Source organism: Callospermophilus lateralis (assembly GCF_048772815.1).
Source record: "Callospermophilus lateralis isolate mCalLat2 chromosome 8 unlocalized genomic scaffold, mCalLat2.hap1 SUPER_8_unloc_1, whole genome shotgun sequence".
Taxonomy (NCBI): Eukaryota; Metazoa; Chordata; class Mammalia; order Rodentia; family Sciuridae; genus Callospermophilus; species Callospermophilus lateralis.
The window spans coordinates 715023-728828 of NW_027510150.1; the positions used below are offsets into that span (position 1 = coordinate 715023).

General features: G+C 35.2%; 1 pseudogene; it reads left to right on the forward strand.

Annotated features, from left to right (window-relative positions):
* LOC143385791 (broad substrate specificity ATP-binding cassette transporter ABCG2-like) overlaps positions 1 to 13577 on the forward strand; it is a 564412-nt pseudogene extending 550835 nt beyond the window's left edge.
* The last annotated feature ends 229 nt before the right edge of the window (positions 13578 to 13806 follow it).

Consider the following 13806-nt stretch of genomic DNA (forward strand, 5'->3'; position numbering starts at 1 on the left):
TCCTTTAAATATTTGAATTTATGGTAAATAAATGTCACTGTTTTATTGTGGGTAGGATGAGTTAGTGCATTAAAGAATGAATGCAAGAGTTATTTTTATAGATGTATGTATGTATATATGAAGTAGTAAACTAAACAATTAAAATTTTATACCCTTTTCATCATTCTGAAGTTGATAGTTGGGTAGTATCAAATATATTCCCATTTTGCAACTACCACCACCATCCAACTCCAGATTATTGTCTTCATTTTCCCAAATGGAATCTTCATAAATCAGTAATTCCCAAAATTCACTTCTGCCTAATACTATTCTATTCTGTGTCTCTGAATTTGACTAAGAATCTTATTATATATTGTACTCCTGTAATATTTGTCTTTTGATGATTGACCTATTTCCCTTAGCATAATATCTTCAAGATTCCTCCAAGTTGTAGCAGGTATTGGGATTTTTTTTCTTTTTAAGGCTAAATAATAGTCCATTGTAATATCTATATACTTCATTTTGTTTATCTATTCATCAGTTCATGCAAATTTGAGTTGCTTCCAACTTTTAGCTATTATGAATAATGTTGTTATGAGTTTATAAATATCTCTTTGAGTCCTTATTTTCAGTTCTTTGTGAGAGATACTCAGAAATAGAATGGCTGGGTCACATGGTAATTCTGCTAATTTTTTCAGGCTCTGCCTTCTGTCTTTCTCTGTGCTGCACCATTTTACATTCTTATCAGTAGCAAACAAGGGTTCCAATTTCACCATGTTCTTACCAAAAGTTGTTAATTTTTCCTTTTCTAAATAATACATATCTGCTGGATTTTTTGGTAAAATGTCCTTTGTTCATTTTAAAATTGAATTAATTCCTTTTTGAATATGTGATTTGCAAATATTTTCTCCCATTGTGTAGGTTTTCTTTTACCTTTTTGATAGTGCATTTGGTACACAAATATTTTTAAATTTGATGTAGTCTTGTTTGTTTACATTTGTTACATGTGAGTCACTTTCCTTCATGGTTTTATAATTCATTTGATTTTGGAGTGTAGGTTAGATTGGTAGGAATCAGCTTTTCCTATCTTTTTAATTATTTTTCTGTTTTATAACACTTATCTTAGTGTTGTGATCATTATCTAGTTTAATTACAATGTGTCTTCAAAAATATCATTTTAGGATGAGACATTTTAGTGCCTGTGTCATGTTCATAGCATAGGTGCTCAGCAACACCACAGAACTCAGGGTTCTCATCATAATTCATGTATTCGAACCACTTCTTCCTAGACACTGGACTCCATGCTTGATATTCACAACTTTAATTACCTTAAGTACCCCTCCCAACAGCCAGAGTGGTACATGGTCTTATCCTCATTTTACTACTGAGGACACATGAGAAAGGTTATATCAAGTCTTTTTTGATGTCTATTAAAGGCTGATTATTTTTGAAAGAAAGAATAAACATAAAAGTCAACTCTCTTTTTTATTTTTTCTCCCCAGCCCCCTCCTCTTTCTTTTTCTCCTCCTCCTCCTCCTCCACTAGGGACTAAATCCACAGGTACTCTACTACTGAACTACATGCCCAGAACTATTTATTTATTTATTTATTTATTGAGAAAGCTTCACTATGTTGCCTAGGCTGGTCTCAAACTTGTTGTCCTCCAGCCTCAGTCTCCCCAGTAGCTGGGATTGCATATGTGCATCATTGCACCTGGCTAAACATCATGCAAAAATAAGTTTTTCCTCATGCAAAAATAAGTTTTCTTGTGTGTGGAATCAGATAGTGTTTCTCTTCAATATGATTATACAGAGATTTTTTTCCCAAGTTATATCATAATTTTACCATCCCTAGAGGCTTAGATCTCTGGCTCATTTCCAAATATGCTAATATTTGTTTTCTACCCTGTTTAGATTCCATTTATTAATCTAATAGGACCTAGAGACTGTGCTCCTGTCTATTATATACCTGAAAGCATTTAGGAGAAATATTGAGAAATCTATGCTTAAGTGGAAACTTAAAGACAAACTAAAAAGCTAGGCATTAAAGTACTAGAAAACTCCAGAGAAATACAGTAATTTTTTCAGATGTTTTCTGGAGAAATTGGACAATTTCTTTCTTTTAATTTTATTTTTGCCTTAAGTTTATTCCTATTTTTTAAATAAAAACTCGGACTGTGTGAAAATAGACTCTGTGTGTAGCTTGTGTAATCTGTCTTAGGTGATTAATGATTCATTTGTTTTTTAGAAAACAATGTTTCAGTTTCATTTCTGGAACCAAATTCTTAATGTTTCTTCAGGGCTTAATATCAGTGTCTCATCATTTGAAATTGTTAGGGAGGCCAATGGTTTAGTTCTTCTTTGGAATCAAGAACTGTCTTTGTACTCTCTATAATCTGTGTAATTGAGGAACTAGGTCTCAATCCTGTGTGGAGTGAGAGTTTCTTTGACTTCATCATCGTACAATGTTGTGGTGACTACTAGATGAATTAGGAAGTATTTTAAAATAATTGGATTTCAGTTCTAGGTATTGACGTGAAATAGTTGAAATAAGTTTGTTGAAGAGATATTTGCACTCCCAGATATATTTGCACTCAATCTAAGTATCCATCCTCAGCTAAATGGAAAAGGATAAGGAAAAGTGAGATGTGTATACACAATGGACTACTGTTCAGCTCTAAGAAATAAATTTTGGCATTCATAACATCATGAATGTAAGCTGATAACATTATGCTAAATAAATTGAACTCTTAGAAGCAAAGAGTAGAATGGTGGTTGCCAGAGGAAGAGGGGTAGGAAAAACAAGAAGAAGATAGTCACGTGTACAAAGTCTCGGGAGGAATAAGGGTTTTTCTTATCTTTTGAGATACATTATACAATGTGATGAATATAGTAAATACTAAAATATATTTCAAAATTTCTGAGAATTAATTTCAAATGTTCTTACGATAAAAATGATAAATATTTGAAGTGTGGATATTAACTTAATTAGCTCAATTTAATGATTTTATATTATGTTTCCTGAACTATATCTTTGTACCTGTAAACATGGAAGTATAATTTTGTGAACTTATCATTAGAAATTTTAAATAAATCAGATAAATAGATAATACAGATGTGGCTTATCAACTTGGAAAGAATTTTAATGAATGAAATTCCCTAAAAGTAAAAAAAAAAAATCTTTAATATAAAATAAAGTACCTTATGTTTTAGAAGAAAATTTATAGTCTTTGTTTTTAAGAATCATTAACTTTTCTGTACTGTTAGATGTAACAACAAATTAAACTGAATCTTTGCTATGTCCCACATTTCAACTTGACATTAGGTTTAGTCCTGTATCAAAAGTTATATAGCTGCTTTTCTACTAGGCCTGGATGATTTTTATTCCTTTTAATCATTATATAAAAATTTACATTTAAAATAGCTTATATACTTTTTTCTTCATGTAAAATTATTGTCTACTGACTCTTATTTTTTACCTTAGAGTAACTGGGGTTCTTCACTTGGATTACAATTTTTAAATATGTTCTCTTGTTTTAGTTATTTAAATGATGTGTCACACCACCTCTTTTTTTAAAAAAAGTTGCAACTAACATCGTCAATATTAATTAAACTGTTTGGTTGTGACGTGCAGCCCATCCATATTTGAAGTACTTGTGGTTGCTTTCATGAGATCCATGTATCCATCAAAGTGTAGATCAACTGAACATTTTCTTTTTAAACCTCAATTAGTTTGCTACGAAAGAAGCATTAAAAGTCTACCTTTTCACACAGGTGCACAAATTATTTTTTTTTCATGAATCAGGATCAGTTTGATTTATTTTCTGAGCACTTTGGAAGCCTGGTAGGAAGGTGCTTGTCCCGTGTCAAGGCTAACTGTCAAGACTTTGCTGATGATCAGGTGTCTGGTGTATAGAGCTAATGTGGGTTCCCTCTGCTGTCTGACATTTTCCTTCCACATGTCTTTTTTTTTTTTTTTTTTTTTTTACTCCACTTGAAGACCAAACTGGTTAAGTGAATTGATCTTCCAAATATACATTGGGAAAAATACTCATCATTTTTCTTAAATTGAAGGTGGTAGTATTTCTGTGACCTATGAATTAGCTCAGGATTCCATGATTAAATGCTGTAGACATGGTGGCTTAAACAACAAATTTATTTTCTCTCAAATTCTTGAATGTGGAAATTTGAGCTCAGTGTTCCATTCCAGCAGGGTCATTCTCCTATAAAGGTCTCTTCCTGGCTTGCAGGTAGCAACCTTCACTCTGTACCCTCTTATGGTAGAGCATGATGTGATATTTCTTCTTATAAGGACTGTAATCACATTTTGGGGTTTCTACTGTCATGACCTCATCTAACCTTATTGTTTCCTAAGTCATCTACTTCCTGATACCCTCATATTGGTGGTTATTGCCTCCACATATCAATTTTTAAGAACACAATTCAGCTCACAATAAGCTAAGACCATGAATTTCAAATAGGGCTATAATATGGAATTTCAGGGGCACCATGGTGGAGATACAGAAATGGGGAAAGACCTCATGAGTTCATGCTTTCCTCTCAGTTTTAACCAGAACATGTCTAAACTTTTTAAAGAAAAAAAATCTTTTTGATGTTATGTCATTTGTGGAAACAGTTTGTGGGTAGAAAACTGAGCTGATGACATTTGAGTTTACTGTAATACTTTTGTTCCTGTTCTGTCCTGGCAGGGCCTGGTCATTCTATGTGCTGATTGTCTTCCAGTGTTTAAGCAGTATGACTGCTGGGGAGATCTTTGAGCTCCAGAAGAAACTGTTTAAGTGAGTAGCTCTCTGTTTCAGAAAGGGACATTGGTAGCTGTTGGTCAGTCAGGTCACTTCCAGAATGAGGACAAGGATATGATCTTGGAGATTGCCATAACTTATGTATACTTACCATGCACAGTGTGAACTTTGGAGATACAGCTTGGGATTACCAATATTAACTGAGAAAATGCAGTCATAGGAGAGTAAAAAAAAAATCAAAAGTATATGGAGCCAGACACTAAAGGAAAGAGGTTTTTTGGTTTGATATGAGCAGCCAATCCCAATGCTGCATAAAAAGCAAACAATGAACAAAGTAAAAAGTATCTTTATATTTTAGGGAATAACAGGTCATTGTGACACTTGAAAAAAAATTTCAGGTGCTTGGAAGTAAGTGATGGTATCACCAGCAAATAAGAAATGGGAAATAAAATTGGTAAAGAATGTGACTTAGTTTAGCCCTCAGTGGATGGAGGAGTAGAAAGACTCAGAGGGCAGCCTTACAGTAAGAAGCAGACGGATTTTGTCTCTTTTATTTTTCAAAAATGAAGGAGATTTGCCTATACTTATATGCCAAGGATAGGAATCCTCAGAGAGGGAAGAAATAAGGACATTGGTAGAAACATTTGGAATTATGGGAGAAAGATGTTAGGAAGAGGAAAGATGAGGATTTGGTAGCTGACATGGCTGCATGTTGGAGGTGTGATCATTGAGAAGAAGCTTTTTTCTGCTTTTAACCTGAGAATAGAAATAAAGAGTTTTTAAAAGTCTTCAGGTGCATTGGGGCCTTTACCCTCAAAGTGGGGAGAAGAGAAGCTTCTGTTACACTGGGATTAGTTCCTCAAGTGCTGCTTCGCAGGCACAGCTAGCCTCAGAAGAGAAACAGAGTCTCTGAGGAGAGTGAGGAGGTGCAGACTCTGTCCCTGGAGGGTTGATATGGGCCAGAGTGGGTGGCAGCAGGAGGGGTGCTTCATGAGAGAGGGGCACAGCAAGAGTATTGGGGGCTGATGCCCCAGGGAGGCTGTACCTGAGGTGGAGAAGGGTGTGTGAAATCAGACTAGATCCTGTTGCAGCTGCAGTGTCAGATCTGGTGGTAGCAGGAGTCTGCAGAGCAGCACCTCTTCTGGGCTGAGTCTTCTTGAACTAATCTGGGGTGTGTGGCAAGCTTTTTTTTCCCTCCCCAGACGTGAGCACATCAGTGGATACTACAGAGTGTTGCCTTATTTATTTGGAGAACTGTTAGCTGAATTAATACCCAGGAGGTTGTTTCCAACTATTATATTTACTTCTACACTATACTTCATGTTACGTAAGTAGCAAGATGAAGAAGATGTGTCTTTAGTCTTGAATATCAGGTGATGCTCATTTCTCTCTGTGAGCAGGTTCATGGTTATTAAAACTACAAACCAAGTTGTATGTAAGCTATGGAAGTACATGTACACATTGTGCACTCTCTAAAATAACTGTTTATCAATAGCATTGTTGTCAAGTTGTTTTCCCAACCAAAATTTTTTTTAAATTGCTACTAGGACTTGAACCCATAGTGTGAATATGAGAGGCAAGTGCTGTACCACTCCACTACATCACCAGCCATTTTATTTTTATTTTGTTTAGAGATGGAGTCCTGATAAATTGCCCAGGCCTACTTTGAACTTGGGATCATTCTGCCCCAGCTTCCCAGACACTTGAGATTGCAAGTGTGCACCCTATGATTGGGCCAACCAAATTTAAAACTATTTATAAAACTGCAGTTTACTGAGAGATATGTCTTATACTATGAAATAAATTTATTAAACTATTTGTGGCTATGCCAGAGGAGCTAAGATATGGCTTATAATATATCAACATTTTCTCTGTATCTACATATATCTCTGTAGAGATAAAATACAGATAGGTAATATCCTTATGTAAAGGGATATAATGGGAGGAATTAAAAAATCAATGTACACACATATTCTTTCTCTCTCTTCTTCTCTAGTAATAGAAACAAAGTAGGTAAATTTGGTGTTTAATCATTTAATAAAAATACGTATTTGATGGCTGTAGATAGATTCCTTTGTGCATTAGGCTCAGGCTTCACTTCAGGTACTATATCAGAATTTCCACTACCCCCTTACACACACACACACACACACACACACACACACACACACACACACAAGAAATATCTGTTTGTGACAGCATACTACAGGATAAGAACCACTGATAGAGTTTAAGCCTTCCATTTAGCAAATCAGGTGTTTGATAAAGAATTAATCAATCAGGGCATGGTGTGATTGGCCCTTATTCAGTCTTTTGTGCTGGTGTCCTAATCCCAGTTGCTTGGGAGGCTGAGGGAGGAGGATCATGAATTCAAAGCCAGCCTCAAGAAAACTGAGGCACTAAGCAACTCAGTGAGACCCTATATCTAAATAAAATAAAACTAGGGCTGCAGATGTGACTGAGTGTTGGAGTGCCCCTGAGTTCCCTGGTACCCCAGAAAAAGAAAAAAAAATAATTAATCATGAAATCCAGACCCCCAGGCTTCTGATCAGTGTTCTTGCAACTGTTCCAAAACTCTCAGATGGGATGACCCAGATCATTAGCTCAGTATAATTTATAGAGTACTTTAGGAAACTTAATTTAGCCCATTTTCAATCAGATTGTCTAGAAGGACTCAGGTTATGGGGGCATTTTTCCTTACCCTAGGTATTTTTAATGTTTTATTAGTACCTTATCATTATAAATAATATTGGGTTTCATGTAGACATAATTAGACAATCATAGAATTTAATTTGCTCTTGTTCAGTCCATACTACTTCCCCTTTTCCTCCCACTGTGAGATCATAGAATTCTGTTCCCAGTTTCTTCACTAATGCATTTTTAAAAAACAATAAACAATGTGGACATGTCCGTTTACTTGAATGTGTTCTTGAGAAATTTCCTGTGACAGTAGAATTTGGTCCATTTGTGTTGCCGATATCTCTCTGTCTCAGCAACTCAGAAATTGTGCATTGTTTCACATAAAGAAGCATAGATGTTACATGGAAAAGTATTTTTGCAGTAAATGTAAAAAAAGAAAACTGTGTGATAACTTCTTGTGGTTACATGGAAGGATATGATAGTTGAAGAGTAAGTGACATTTTTCATTCTGATATTAGTTTATCAGAATGTTTAGTGTTATTTGCAAAATAAACAATCTCAAATACAAGGTGACCTAGGAAGCTGGACTGACCCTTTCTTTTCCTTCTAAGGGTTGAAACCAGATGTGGGTGCTTTCTTCATGTTGATGTTTATTGTTTTGCTGGCGGCTTATGCCACTGGTACCATGGCACTTGTCCTGGGAGCAGGTGAGAAGACGATGGACCTAGAGAAAATTTTTGTGAATTTTTATTTGGGGATTATGGTGGTGAGTGTGAACTGTACTGCTTTGAGAGGGAATCTGTACCCTGTTCCTTTCTGCTTCTTCTCTTATCCTGTAAAACCTGCTTTTATGACTTTGTACAGGACTCCAATGTTTTCTCGAGGCCATACAGTTGATATTAGAGAATGTGCTGCTTTCCTCCTGGCCCTTATCCACTTTTTTTGTGCTAGTGTCCTAATTTTGTTACTATAACTTTTAACCATATACTCACTAATGAGCTTTTTAAAATACTTCTGGGTGACACATTATGAAACCTTGGTAAACTGGAAACTCAAAACACATAAGAATTATGATTGGCCAATTCCCTCATAAGAACAACAAGTTCTGTGCCTGACCTTCATGCTGGTGTTAGAGAATTGCCAGCTCTGTAATCAGCAGAGATGATTTGTTGGATTATATAGGCTTCAAGATAAAAGTGAAGATCCTTGAGGAGTTTAACAGTGTGTGGCATGGGAAGTCTAACTGGAGTACCTCTTATATTTTGAAAAGAAGTATTGAAAGCACTGGAAATCCAAAGTCCACAGTGCTAGGTTCCCTCCCTTGTGGGTTCCTGGATGATCTATATCAACATATTTCTGTACATCTTTTGATTGTTTTTAATGTTTACTTACTTTTAATCTTATATGCCTTAAATTTTGCACTCAATATAATGAATCAGCATATAATTAGTTACCAACCTTCTCCCAATTGCATCAAGGATTAATACACACATCTTTTCTGTTACAGTAGGAGGAGATATCTTCCAATGATACATATTTAGCATAATCTTGTGCCAAAGTTTAATTCTTCCATTTATGAATTTGGCAACTACAATGTACATCATTGAGAAAGGGATAAATCTTGATTACAGTTTCTACACCATTATACTGCAAATAATACCTCATTCAATAAATGAAGAAGTTTTGTTTGATTTGATGCTTTGACTAATTGTTGTGTAAAGAATTCTATATGGAATTTAAAAAATCAGTCATAAAACCACATTTCACTCAGAGATGCTGAGTTATATGCTAAACACTTAGTTAGGTCCAGTCTAAACATATGCAGACACACTTCAACATAGTCATTGTTCTGCATATCCCAGTGTACTTCAAACCAGTTAGGATAAGTGTTATGTGAACCTCATAGCTGTCTCTTGTTTATGTCTAGCAGTTTTTCCTGGCATTTCCACTGTGAGACTGTTTTCTGGTAGCTTAAAATGGAAGTATTGACTGCATGTTCTGCTGAACTTCAGCATGTTACTCTTTCTTTTTTTCTTTTTTTTTAAGTGTTAGGCCTTTGGAGTATTTATGCAAGCATTTTGAATCCTAAATAATTTCTATAGCATGGGCATAAAATGCAAACCCTTGCAAAAGATAAACCTTATTATTGTGTAGAAGTAGAGAGGAGCATGTAATGCTTAGGATTCTTCTTGGTTTTGTTCTAGATGTCCAAGTTCATGAAGGGGGAAGATAATGGTGGTACAATTTAAGTTGTCAGTACCATCAGCCCTTCACATCCATGGGTTTCACATCCAAAGATTCAACCAATCATTAATTAGAATTTTTAAATACAAAACTTGTCTCTGAATATATACACTTTTTCTTTTCTTGTCATTGGTTCCAACACTATAAAGTATAATTTTTTTCCTTGATGGTTGACTTGTATTATGTATCAAAAGAAATATGTGAATGATTTAAAATATACAGAATGTACATATTTAAACATAAAAGATATGCAGGGTTCTATGCAAAGGTTATGCTATTTTAGAAATAAGATATAAAAGCATTGTCAGATTTTGATATCTGTGGATGGGACTTTCTGGGGGCTCATGGAACTAATTCCTTTTGGATACCAAGGGGTGAACTTACCACTTAATCTTCCTTTGTATACAGTTGCATAGAAATTTAAGGACAGAGTCTTGATAATAAATAATCTCCCAAAATAAGTGGAATATATAATGTAGATTACAGGTATATTGTTTTTCAGTAAATATCATAAACTTCCTTAGCTATACAGAGGTATATACATGTAAAGGACCAAAATCAGTATTTAAGAGTAAGTGGAAGATATTTCAAGAAAGAGTAGGTCCTAGCAGAAATGTTTAGAAGGTTGTAGAGTTCTTGTGTAGGGTCTTATCTAGAGTTCCTCATAAAAACACTGAACTGATTGACACTTGGTTTTGCTTTTTGTAGGTTTTGTTGGGTATTTCAGTGAATTTTGGAACCATGACACCTTGGCTATCCTGGCTTGAATATTTGAGTATTCCTCATTATGGGTATAAAGTAACATGTTCTTATCTGCCATTGTGACAGAGTTCCCAAAGTGAGAACAATGAAAATAAAACTAAATCTATGGCTATGGGCTATGAACCTCTCCCATCCAGGAATTGTCTTTTAGGGAGGCACCTGGGGTTTTCCCAGTTTTTTCACTGTTTGAGGAAGATGAAGTCTGGGGGGAAATCTAGTAAACAGAAAAAAATTGACTAATGAATGAAATAAATATTTTGGTTTTTAGTTCAATAAGGGAATCAATAGGAGGAAGGGAGACTGGAGCACATTGTTAATAATAATAATAAAGCTGAATTTAAAGAGAATAAGAAGACTGTCTAATATCCAGAGCCATATTGGCAAATTAATCAGCTCCAAAGGAAGCTGTGTCTCAACACAGTATAACCAAATTTCTAACTCCCATAATTACAACTAGTTTTTGATGAAAAAAAATGAGGAAACATTGTTATTATAAACTGTCATTTATAATAATATTGTTATTATAAACTGTCAATGTTCACTAAGCACTATCATATTATTTTAATTTTGGTTTTTATGGGATTATAAAATTGAGGTAGAAGAAGGAAGCTTGGCTTATCTAGCCAGAGATCTCCCTTTTTTACAATGAGAAGCATCATCCCAGACCTAGGCCTCTTGATTACCAGGGCAAATATATCAGCTGCTATGCTGTGAAAAAGGCTATGAATGTAAGACTTGGTATGTTTTTAGAAACAGCAATGGAGATTAAGCTTGAGGACATAATTGTGATAATTCTTTGGCAACTTTTTATTTTTTCAGTAAGAGTTTAACCTAGAGTCCTCTGCATACTGGGCAAGCACCCTACCACTGAGCTACTTCCCCAGCACTTTTTATTTTTTAAGACAAGTCTCCTTACCTTGAGTTGCACAGGTTATCCTAAAACTTTCCTTCCTCCTGCCTGAGTTTCCCCACCATCTGGGATTATGGGTATGCACTTCTGTACCTGGACACTTTTGAAATTCACAACATTTTATCTTGTATTGTCCCCCTTATATAGGCTTTGCAGCATAATGAATTTTGGGGACAAAACTTCTGTCCAGAACTCAGTGCAACAGAAAGCAGTGGCTGTGCCAGTTAAGTGATGTAAGTTTCCATTCCATGTCATAATGAGATTTCTTACCCCTATGATAAGATATAGAAAGTGCCCTGGGTTTAGAGCCCAAGCTCAATGAATCTTTCTGAATGTAAGTTTTCCCACTCATAAAGTGAGACCTTGTATACTAGTGCATGTGAACATGCTGTACTTGTATTCCACTACAGTCAATGTTGTATTAAATGTGGAGAAATGTTTGTTTTCCCCCTTTTGAAAAATTACTTTAATGTTTTGATTGTGAGATTGAATTCTTATTTTTCAGAACATTTGAATTTGAAATGGGTGTTTCAATAATTTAGCAAGGGTTCATAGTCTCTGGACTGAATGGATTATATAGTATTTATGAGCCTAGCCTGTGGATAGCAGTAAGAACTAACAGGGCAGTGATAGCATCATGGGAATGAACATTGTACCCCAGGTCCTGGCTCTTCCCTTTGTTCACATATGTTGGAGCTGCCTTGAAATCAAAGGCTGCTCAGTTTTTGTTTCTCTCTCTCTCTCTCTCTCTCTCTCTCTCTCTCTCTCTCTCTGTGTGTGTGTGTGTGTGTGTGTCTGTGTGTGTCTGTGTGTGTGTTTGTGTGTGTGTGTGTGTGTAAACTGAATACTACCTATAAAAGGAAATATTCTTTAAAGAAAAAAACGTTATTTCAGTAAATTGAGAAGGAAGTCTTATTTTCATATAATGTCATTAATAAAATTAAAGGATCTTGCTTTAAATTTTTGATAATGCTTACTTTTTCAATGATTGAAAATGATTTGACTTTGATGCTTAAGTTAACAAAAGAGAGAGAGAATGGGAATGCTAGAATACTAAAACTCTCCTGGATTTTTCAAATAGTATAGAAATAATTCTGTACCAACCAGAAAATCTGTGAAGAGGACTTTCCCTTACCTTTCTACTCTCTTTTGTTTGATCTGTGCATGGCATTTTTTTAACACAAAATTGGTGCAAGGCTGCTTATCAGAATAAAGTAGACAGGGAAAGTGGGAACAAATAAGGAAGAGCCACCACAGGCTTCATGCTTACATGAACCCTATTCTCACAAGAGGAAGGATGAAGCTCCTCTTATAGCAAAGAGAGGGCACAGATGTTTTTATAACTGCTAAATTCCAAGACATGGAACAATAGCACATGAATGGCAGCAGGTGATTATTGTAGCTACACTAGGCGTTTTTAGTATCACATGCTTTTCTACCAGTGGCAGGAATTGTGCTTCCTGCTGTGCTCCAGCTGGTACTTCAGCCCTGAGTCTGATTCCTGGAACTTCAGGTGACATTCTGGAGCTGAATATCTGTGATGCTCTTCACAGTCTTGGTCAAAGAGCCAACAGACATGACTCTGGCTGGAAACTCTTGCTCCCCCTTTGTCCTGGTTTTACAATACTTAGCCTGTATTTTTAGGATGGCTGTCTTGTGGGTGAGCAGAACTGTGGGGAGCTTTGATCATCTTAGCAAGGGTCATAGGTGTCATTAGGTAAAACTGAAGATGTCCCATTAGAAGTAAGTGAAAGTGTATCAGATGAGATATTTCCTTTGAAGACAGCAGTACTATAGATTTGTAAATACAAGAGGCTAGAAATTTGCTCCACAGTGTATCTCTGTAGGTTTGTTAAGTCTACAAGTTTGTTAAGTCTACTCCCCTCCTCTTTTAAATGGGTATATCTATATCCCCTTGGATTGTTTTAAGATATAACTAAACTATTAGTTGCAAGTTGCTTAGCATAGTAGAGAAATTTAAGCACTCAATGACTTTTAGCTATTATATATAAAAGGCTAACTCCTAATAATTTGGTTAAACTATAGGTTTTTTTAACAAAAGAAAAGGGAATGTATTCAGTAAAATTTGACAGATGCTAGGAATTTAGTTTTTTTTTTTATTGGAATTTCAGATGTACCAGTGAAGAATTCTTGACAAACCAATGCATCGATATCTCACTTTGGGGCTTATGGAAGAATCTCCTGAGTTTGACTTGTATGATTATTATCTTCCTCACAATTACCTACTTAAAACTGGTATTTCTTAAAAAATACCATTAAATTTCTTTTTAATTTACTATGAATTACCCTCGCTTCAAAAGAATTTATTTTAAGTATCTGATGAAGACTTTTTGTGGTCTTGTGGTCAGCTGCCATTACACTGTTATATAGCAACAATTATTTTCAATAGAAACATTCAGAAAAATCCAATAGACTGCATTTTACACAAAAGAACCCAAGTCAAAAATTAATAATATTATACATTGCATACTAGTTCATCTCTACAGAC